The sequence below is a fragment of the Adelges cooleyi genome, unplaced genomic scaffold (genome assembly GCF_023614345.1).
Source record: "Adelges cooleyi isolate 19-005CV unplaced genomic scaffold, UGA_ACOO_1.1 ACOO_flye_CR_arks_rails_tigmint_CR_PRNA_30, whole genome shotgun sequence".
NCBI lineage: Eukaryota > Metazoa > Arthropoda > Insecta > Hemiptera > Adelgidae > Adelges > Adelges cooleyi.
In genome coordinates, this window is record NW_026095971.1 from 15,001 (window position 1) to 25,000 (window position 10,000).

Below are 10,000 nucleotides of genomic sequence, written 5' to 3' on the forward strand. Positions count from 1 at the left end.
AATACGGACCGGATTCCCTCTCGCCCCATGGGCGTTTCGTAATGCGCCTTCGCCCGTGGTACGAGGATCTCTCCCCGGGCTTAGGATCGACTGACTCTTGGACAACGGCTGTTCACAAGAAACCCTTCTCCACGGCAGCCCCCGAGGGCCCCTCTCGAGTATTTGCTACTACCACCAAGATCTGCACCGACGGCGGCTCCAGGCGGTCTCGCGACCTGCCCTTCGACGCACACCGCCGCGCCATCCTACTCGTCGGGGCGTACCGGGACCGGCCGACGGGCGAACCCGGCGTCCGGCCCCACTGTGCCGCCGACGGCCGAGTATAGGCACGACGCTCCAGCGCCATCCATTTTCAGAGCTAGTTGCTTCGGCAGGTGAGTTGTTACACACTCCTTAGCGGATTCCGACTTCCATGGCCACCGTCCTGCTGTCATCAGCAACCAACGCCTTTCATGGTCTCTGAATACGCGTCGATTTCGGCGCCTTAACTCGGCGTTCGGTTCATCCCGCAGCGCCAGTTCTGCTTACCAAAAATGGCCCACTAAGCGCCTAGGGTTCCGTCGCCGGCCTCGCACGCTAGCGCGCCCGATATCAGGTAAGGCCGGCGATCTCACCCATTTATAGTTTGAGAATAGGTTGAGGTCGTTTCGGCCCCAATGTCCTCTAATCATTCGCTTTACCGTATGAGACATCCTCCGTGTTACGACTCGGTTTTGATACCGCGCCGACAACAGCGCGGAGCCCCACCGGCGTCCTTTCGCCCGCGAACGGGCGGGACAATCCTCGGCGCCAGCTATCCTGAGGGAAACTTCGGATGGAACCAGCTACTAGATGGTTCGATTAGTCTTTCGCCCCTATACCCAGCTCAGACGATCGATTTGCACGTCAGAATCGCTGCGGACCTCCATCAGGGTTTCCCCTGACTTCATCCTGGCCAGGCATAGTTCACCATCTTTCGGGTACCAACGTGTGCGCTAAGGGTGCGCCCCCGGACGGCCGAAGCCGACCCGGCGGAGACGCCCCCGGACTGCGGACCGGCGCCACTCTGAACGCCAGCGGGTTCGGTGGCCTGGCCATCGTCCGCGGCCGGCGGCCCGCGAGCGGACCGCCGGCCGTTCACTTTCATTGCGCCACATGTGGTTTTTCGTTACGGTCACCGTTGACTCGCGCACACGTTAGACTCCTTGGTCCGTGTTTCAAGACGGGTCGGAAAGTAGCCCGAAACTCGTCGCCGACCGACGGGCCCCGCGCGAGGCGGGGCCGCGTCGACGGTTCTTGCCGTCGGGCGAGCCGACCAGGAGCACCGGGGTTCGGGCCGGCGAGCCGCGCAAGCGCGGCCGTCGGCGCGAACCGCCACCCGGGCCCTTCGGCCGGCGCCCAACGAGTCGCGACGTCCGCTGACCGGGCGAAAGATCCGGCCGGCCGGGCCGACGAACGCTCCCCGAGGGGAACGCCGGCGGCGCGACCGACCGTGAATTCGCCCGGCGGGGACTCGCGGGCTCTGTCCGTTTACACCCGAACGGTTTCACGTTCTTATGAACTCTCTCTTCAAAGTTCTTTTCAACTTTCCCTCACGGTACTTGTCCACTATCGGTCTCGTGGTCGTATTTAGCCTTAGATGGAGTTTACCACCCGCTTCGGGCTGCACTCTCAAGCAACCCGACTCGAAGGCGCGGTCCGATCCCGACGCGCTGCGACCGCCTCTACCGGCCTGGCACCGTCTGCGGGCCATGGCCCCGTTCAAGGGAGACTTGGACGGTCGCGTGCGCGGCGGCAACGAGGCCGGCCTGTACGCCACAACTCCCGTACGTGCCGCGACACAAAAGTGCGCGGCGGGATTCGGCGATGGGCTCTTCCCTGTTCGCTCGCCGCTACTGGGGGAATCACGGTTGTTTTCTTTTCCTCCGCTTATTAATATGCTTAAATCCGGCGGGTATTCCCGCCTGATCTGAGGTCGGAACACTTCGGTATGAAAAAAATATTTTTTTTACGCGAGCCCGCCGAGCGACGCGCGCGCACGAGGCGCAGCACGTCGGTCGGGCGGAGACTCGCGCGGCTGACGGCGCGGTCGACGGCCGCGCGCGGCTCGGGAGCGCGTCCGCGCCCGCATCTCGGAGTCGGAGAGACACGTCCGGCGCCCCGGAGGGCGGCGGAGTGATCGTCAACCGACCCGGCCGCGCGCTCGGCGGGCGCCGCGCGACGCCGCCCCTGGGGGCGGCGGTCGGGCGGACGCTCGCGCCGGCGCGCGGCGGGCGGACGGGACGCGCGCACGAGGGCGCGGTACCGGGGACAATTGCCGTCCGTACTTGAGCGAAAGACCGGCCCGGGGGCCGGTCTAGTCGCCAATCGCCACGGGCGCCCGGAGGCGCTCGTGCGGTCTGGCCGAGTTTCCTGTATACGACCCTCAGACAGGCGTGGCCCGGGACCCGCGGGTCACCGAGGCCGCAATGTGCGTTCGACTGGTCGATGTTCGTATAACCTGCGGATTACACGACGACGCGCAGATAGCTGCGGTCTTCATCGATCCACGAGCCAAGTGATCCGCCGTTCGGGGTCGGGTGTTTTTTTTTTATAATATTTTCTTACCGCGCGTGTAAACACGACGCGGCGACAAATGCGCCCGACAGTTAGGCTCCGTCGGGCGTGAGAGCGTGGTGCGTTCGATAGTCGGGGCGGACGCCGCGAGGACGTCCGCCCCGCCGGTCGGGTCCGCGGCGGCCTCCCGCGCCCGAGGGCGGGAGAGGCCGGCGCGGACTCGCGAGTCGGGTGGTCGGTCGCGTGCGGGCCGGTCCGCGAGACGGAGCTCGGGAGCGGACGCACGGCCGAGGTGTCGGCCCGCGGGCGCGCGTCGGGCGGTCGGGCGCGGCCGGGACCGGCGCGGACGGCGCGGCGACTGCGGACGGGGCTCTCGCGCCGCTGGGGCGGAGGCCGCGTCGCGTCGGCGACGACCGCGCGGACCGGGCGCGCTCGCTCGTGCGGCGGCGGCCGGGGGGCGCTAACACTAATGATCCTTCCGCAGGTTCACCTACGGAAACCTTGTTACGACTTTTACTTCCTCTAAACGGCCGAGTTCGGTCATCTTCCCGGACGCGCGACGACGCGGTCCCCCGGGGGGACGCGCCACGCGCGTCCAGTCCGAAGACCTCACTGCGGTCGTTCAATCGGTAGTAGCGACGGGCGGTGTGTACAAAGGGCAGGGACGTAATCAACGCGAGCTGATGACTCGCGCTTACTGGGAATTCCTCGTTCACGTGGAAAAATTGCAAGCCACGATCCCTAAGCACGAAGGAGGTTCAGCGGGTTACCCGGAAGCCTGTCGGCCCAGGAACGTTAACACACGCTGATTCCTTCAGTGTAGCGCGCGTGCGGCCCAGAACATCTAAGGGCATCACAGACCTGTTATCGCTCAGTCTCGTGCGGCTATTTTCGTCCGCCGCCTGTCCCTCTAAGAAGAGTTTAAGCTCCTGGGAGCCGGCGGTAGCCCTAGTAACGTATCGTGATCCGCCGGCGACGGCCGCGGACGCGGCGCGCTTCACCGCGGAGCCCGACCGCCGGCGAGCCGCGCGACGCGACGCCGAGACCCCGAGGGGCCCCGACGCCGCGGCACGCGACCCGCGCGACGGCCGGGACGCGGATGGCGCAACCGCGCGCCGGACGACCGCCGTGGACGACGGGCGAACGCGTTCGGGGATACCGGGCCGGACCGGCGGACGGACCGACGACCGAGGCCGCGGCCAGCCCGCCGACCCGGGTTTACCCGCCTAGTTAGCAGGACAGAGTCTCGTTCGTTATCGGAATTAACCAGACAGATCGCTCCACCAACTAAGAACGGCCATGCACCACCACCCACCGAATCAAGAAAGAGCTCTCAATCTGTCAATCTTTCCGGTGTCCGGGCCTGGTGAGGTTTCCCGTGTTGAGTCAAATTAAGCCGCAGGCTCCACTCCTGGTGGTGCCCTTCCGTCAATTCCTTTAAGTTTCAACTTTGCAATCATACTTCCCCCGGAACCGAAAAGCTTCGGTTTCCCGGAAGCTGCCCGCCGGGTCATTAACGAAACGCCGGCGGATCGCTAGCTGGCATCGTTTACAGTTAGAACTAGGGCGGTATCTGATCGCCTTCGAACCTCTAACTTTCGTTCTTGATCATACGAGAACGTACTTGGCAAATGCTTTCGCGTCGGTTCGTCTCGAGACGATCCAAGAATTTCACCTCTAACGTCTCGGTACGAATGCCCCCGCCCGTCTCTGTTGATCATTACCTCCGGTCCCGAAAACCGGCCCGGCGGAGCGCGCGGCCGCGGCGCCCGGAGGCGACGCGGTACCGGCGTCCGGCGGCCCGCACACGGAAACGCCCGCGAACGGGCGGTTTCGCGCGCCCGCGAAGGGCGGAGATGCGCGGGACCGAGGTCTTGTTCCATTATTCCATGCGACCAGTATTCAGGGCCTTTTGACGTGACGGCCGTGAGGCCGCCGCCGCCAGATTTGAGCCTGCTTTGAGCACTCTAATTTGTTCAAAGTAAACGTGTCGGCCCGCCGACGGCACTCGGTGAAGAGCACCGCGCAGCAAGATTGGAGTAGGCGGCCGCCGTCCGCGGCGCTGCGGCGAGGCCGCGCGGCGACGCTAGGCCGCGCGCGGTCCGCCGGCGACGCGGACGCGTGTCCGCCTGCCGACAATACGTCCGGCCGACGTGCCGGTGACTAACACCCAACGCGGCCGACGGGCGAGGTGACGGCCGCGCGGGACGCGTGGTCCCGCGACGACCGGCCTCGCGCCGCCGGGCCGCCAGGGTGGTCCGGCACCGCCCAGACACAGATCCGACTACGAGCTTTTTAACCGCAACAACTTTAATATACGCTATTGGAGCTGGAATTACCGCGGCTGCTGGCACCAGACTTGCCCTCCAATTGATCCTCGTTTAAAGGTTTTAAAGTGTTCTCATTCCGATTACGGGGCCTCGGATGAGTCCCGTATCGTTATTTTTCGTCACTACCTCCCCGTACCGGGAGTGGGTAATTTGCGCGCCTGCTGCCTTCCTTGGATGTGGTAGCCGTTTCTCAGGCTCCCTCTCCGGAATCGAACCCTGATTCCCCGTTACCCGTTACCACCACGGTAGGCATGGAACCTACCGTCGACAGTTGATAAGGCAGACATTTGAAAGATGCGTCGCCGGTACCAGGACCGTGCGATCAGCTCGAAGTTATTCAGAGTCACCAGGTCTTTGTGCGGGCCGCGATCGGGCCGCGGCCGGAGCCGCGACCGCGACGGGCCGGTTTTGATCTAATAAAAGCGTTCCTTCCGACGGCACGACCGCGTGAGCGGACGCGCGCCGGTCGGAACTCTGTCGGCATGTATTAGCTCTAGAATTACCACAGTTATCCAAGTAACTTGGGTACGATCTAAGGAACCACAACTGATTTAATGAGCCTTTCGCGGTTTCACCTTAATGCGGCTTGCACTGAGACATGCATGGCTTAATCTTTGAGACAAGCATATGACTACTGGCAGGATCAACCAGGGATCTCGTGCCGTCTATATGGACGTACGTACGTGCGCGTCAACCGCGGGCGGCGACCGGCCGCGACGACGGCGGAGCCCGCGGGCGAGCGCGGCGCCCGGCGGCGGACGACGGCGCGCGGCCCCGACGGCCCGGACACGTTGTGTGTGTCCGGGCGTCGGGGGCGCGGCCGTCGGCCGCCGACCGGGCGTCCGCTGCCGGCGGGGCTCGGGTCGTCGTCGTCGGGGACCGGCGCGCGTGTGCCGCGCGGTCTCCGCGGTGCGGCCGCGGCCGCCGCCTCGCCGGGGCGAGACGGGGACGCGGCCGACCGTTTGTGTGTGTTTGTGCGTGCACCGCGGGCACGGGCGCCGCGCGAGGCGCGGGGCGCGCGCGGACGACGCCGGGACGCGGCGGAGGCCAGCGCCGCCGCGCTCCGGGGTCGAGAGTCGGCGCGCCGGGGGACCTCGTCGCCTGGGCGACGTTAGCGGTCCTTCCGTGCGCGATCCCTCTCTCTCCCGGGCGCGGCGGCGTGGTCGCCGCCGGTCGTCGGAGCCGGCCGTCGCGCGCCCGCGTCCGCGGGCGCCGCGAGCCGCGGTGCCGGGCGGCGGTCGCCGGCCGTCAGGCCGGGCCGCTCGCCCCGCGCAGCCGAGACGGCGCCGCGTGGGCTGCCGCTCGGCGTGCGCTCTCTCTCGCTCTCTAAGAGTCGTTCGGTCCCCAGCCGCTGACGTGCGGGGCGAGTCGGGTCGTGGCGCGAAGTCCGCCGACCCGGGCTCGGCCCCGGGCGTCCGCCGGGCGCGGCGCTGTGGCCGGCCGCGGCGGGACTGCTCGGGCTCCGTGGGCTCGGCTACCGCGGAACGGTAGCGGGAGCCGTCGTTCTGATATCGGTGGGCCGCGCGGTCGGACCGACGGCGGTCGCCGGCTCTCGCCGACGCCCGCAGGCGGCCGCCGCGCGGCGGTGGTGTGTGTTTGCCGGGCCGCGCCCGAGAGCGCGGCGATGGGTCCGTCGCCCCGCGGGAAGCGCGGGCCGGGCAGCCGTGGCTGCCGCGGCGCCGCGCGACCGGCGAGACGAGGCCCTCGGCTGTGCGGTAGTACGGGGACTCGGCGGGCACCGGCCGAGACGTCCGCGCCCCGAGAGGACGGACGTTCCGGCGGGCACACCTACTCCCTTATATAGTGTCGATTTTGTCGGTGCACGGACCCACGTTTTACTCTCGTACCGCTCCCCGCCGACCATAGGCGGTCACCACCTACGGCGGGGGGGGAGGGGGGGGTCAAAAATTTTTTTTCGCTCAAACCCTCCGCTACGGCCGCCCGGTGCGTTGAATAGCACGGGGGCCCCTCCCCTAAGCTCGGTGGGGACTGGGGGGGGGTCGGAATTTTCGATTTTTTTTTTTTTCGCCGATTCGCTCCGGGCCGCCCTCCCAGTGCGTTGAATAGCACGGGGGCCCCTCCCCTAAGCTCGGTGGGGGCTGGGTGGGGGTCGGAATTTTCGATTTTTTTTTTTTCGCCGATTCGCTCCGGGCCGCCCTCACGGTGCGTTGAATAGCACGGGGGCCCCTCCCCCAGGCTCGGTGGGGGCTGGGGGGGGTCGGGAATTTTCGAATTTTTTTTTTTCGCTCTACCGCCGCACAGTGGTCCAAAACGCTAATTTAGCCGGACAAAATTCGATTTTTTTAAAATCCAAAGTAAACCTCGTGTCGTATGCTATTGTACAGTGCCTAAAGCCGGGGGTCCACGCGGAGGTTTTAAAAAAAAAAAAAAAAACGTAAGAAACCACACACGTCCAGACCGAGTTGACGTGAAACCACGACAAATCGTGAACGAAAATTTAAATACTACGTTTGCGTCTCGTCCGTCCGTTTTGAACGGATCGTTTTAAAAAAGTGCTTTTTATATACTGTACGATCTTCTTGGTTCGTTCGTTTTTATTATAGCAATTAAATTGTTTAAATAATTGAAATGTTAACGCGGAAACCGAAAAGAGATGTGTCGAAGACGAGGTAGACTCGTACGGCATTCAAATGTTCTGTCAATATTTCAATATCGGTTTGATAGTTCGTTTCTTATATGTTCTAGTGAAAATATATATATTTTTTTTTAATGATTCATACTCGTTCGCGCTATAAGCACCGTGGTTTTTATTGCACTTACCTGTTTTGAGTTTTATTCGAAATAATTATTAAAACAGAATCGGTGAAAAAAAATTTGTATTTTCTTTCGTCCGTTCAAAAGTTATATTCATTTGTAGAATATATATATATATACATATTATATTGTAGTTCGGCGCCTACATAAAAAAAAAAAAAAATCAAAATTATTTTCCAGCGCCCACCGCCCTCGACCGACCCGGGCGCACGCGGGTACCGAGTAGTTCGGCGCCTACCTAAAACAAAAATAAAAATCAAAATTATTTTCCGGCGCCCGCCGCCCTCGGCCGACCCGGGCGCCCGCGGGTACCGAGGACCGCGCCTGCCGCTCTCGTCGGACCCGCGCGCACGCGGGTACCGAGGTCCGCGGCTGCCGCTCTCGTCGGACCCGCGCGCACGCGGGTACCGAGGTCCGCGGCTGCCGCTCTCGTCGGACCCGCGCGCACGCGGGTACCGAGGACCGCGCCTGCCGCTCTCGTCGGACCCGCGCGCCGGGGGTACCGAGGTCCGCGCCTACCAAAAAAAAAAAGAAATCAAAATTATCTTCCGGCGCCCACCGCCCTCGACCGACCCGGGCGCACGCGGGTACCGAGTAGTTCGGCGCCTACCTAAAACAAAAATAAAAATCAAAATTATTTTCCGGCGCCCGCCGCCCTCGGCCGACCCGGGCGCCCGCGGGTACCGAGGACCGCGCCTGCCGCTCTCGTCGGACCCGCGCGCACGCGGGTACCGAGGTCCGCGGCTGCCGCTCTCGTCGGACCCGCGCGCACGTGGGTACCGAGGTCCGCGGCTGCCGCTCTCGTCGGACCCGCGCGCCTGGGGTACCGAGGTCCGCGCCTACCAAAAAAAAAAAAAAATCAAAATTATCTTCCGGCGCCCCCAGCTCTCGACCGACCCGGGCGCACGCGGGTACCGAGTAGTTCGGCGCCTACCTAAAACAAAAATAAAAATCAAAATTATTTTCCGGCGCCCGCCGCCCTCGGCCGACCCGGGCGCCCGCGGGTACCGAGGACCGCGCCTGCCGCTCTCGTCGGACCCGCGCGCACGCGGGTACCGAGGTCCGCGGCTGCCGCTCTCGTCGGACCCGCGCGCACGTGGGTACCGAGGTCCGCGGCTGCCGCTCTCGTCGGACCCGCGCGCCTGGGGTACCGAGGTCCGCGCCTACCAAAAAAAAAAAAAAATCAAAATTATCTTCCGGCGCCCCCAGCTCTCGACCGACCCGGGCGCACGCGGGTACCGAGTAGTTCGGCGCCTACCTAAAACAAAAATAAAAATCAAAATTATTTTCCGGCGCCCGCCGCCCTCGGCCGACCCGGGCGCCCGCGGGTACCGAGGACCGCGCCTGCCGCTCTCGTCGGACCCGCGCGCACGCGGGTACCGAGGTCCGCGGCTGCCGCTCTCGTCGGACCCGCGCGCACGTGGGTACCGAGGTCCGCGGCTGCCGCTCTCGTCGGACCCGCGCGCCGGGGGTACCGAGGTCCACGCCTACCAAAAAAAAAAAAGAAATCAAAATTATTTTCCGGCGCCCGCCGCCCTCGACCGACCCGGGCGCACGCGGGTACCGAGTAGTTCGGCGCCTACCTAAAACAAAAATAAAAATCAAAATTATTTTCCGGCGCCCGCCGCCCTCGGCCGACCCGGGCGCCCGCGGGTACCGAGGACCGCGCCTGCCGCTCTCGTCGGACCCGCGCGCACGCGGGCACCGAGGTCCGCGCGCACGCGGGTACCGAGGTCCGCGGCTGCCGCTCTCGTCGGACCCGCGCGCACGCGGGTACCGAGGTCCGCGCCTGCCGCTCTCGTCGGACCCGCGCGCCGGGGGTACCGAGGTCCGCGCCTACCAAAAAAAAAAAAAAAATCAAAATTATCTTCCGGCGCCCCCAGCTCTCGACCGACCCGGGCGCACGCGGGTACCGAGTAGTTCGGCGCCTACCTAAAACAAAAATAAAAATCAAAATTATTTTCCGGCGCCCGCCGCCCGCGACCGACCCGGGCGCACGCGGGCACCGAGGTCCGCGCCTACCGCTCTCGACAGACCCGCGCGCACGCGGGCACCGAGGTCCGCGCGCCCGCGGGTACCGAGGTCCGCGCCTACCTACCTAAAAAAAAAAAAATCAAAATTATTTTACGGCGCCCCCCGCTCTCGACCGACCCGGTAGCACGCGGGCACCGAGTAGTTCGGCGCCTACCTAAGATTAAAAAAAATCAAAATTATTTTCCGGCGCCCGCCGCCCTCGGCCGACCCGGGCGCCCGCGGGTACCGAGGTCCGCGCCCGCCGCTCTCGACCGACCCGCGCGCACGCGGGTACCGAGGTCCGCGCCCGCCGCTCTCGTCGGACCCGCGCGCCCGCGGGTACCGAG

The 10,000-nt window shown here is 64.4% G+C and overlaps 2 non-coding genes across 2 annotated transcripts in view; both read right to left on the minus strand.

Moving 5' to 3' along the window:
• Window positions 1–1,957, minus strand: part of LOC126839454 (large subunit ribosomal RNA) — a 4,328-nt gene extending 2,371 nt beyond the window's left edge. The window contains exon 1 of the ribosomal RNA XR_007685879.1: window positions 1–1,957. This exon is cut by the window's left edge and continues 2,371 nt beyond it. This is a non-coding gene — a ribosomal RNA (large subunit ribosomal RNA).
• Window positions 1,958–2,398: 441 nt separating this feature from the next.
• On the minus strand, window positions 2,399–2,556 carry LOC126839447 (5.8S ribosomal RNA). The gene has a single exon (XR_007685874.1). It is a non-coding gene; the product is annotated as a 5.8S ribosomal RNA (ribosomal RNA).
• Between the last annotated feature and the right edge of the window lie 7,444 nt (window positions 2,557–10,000).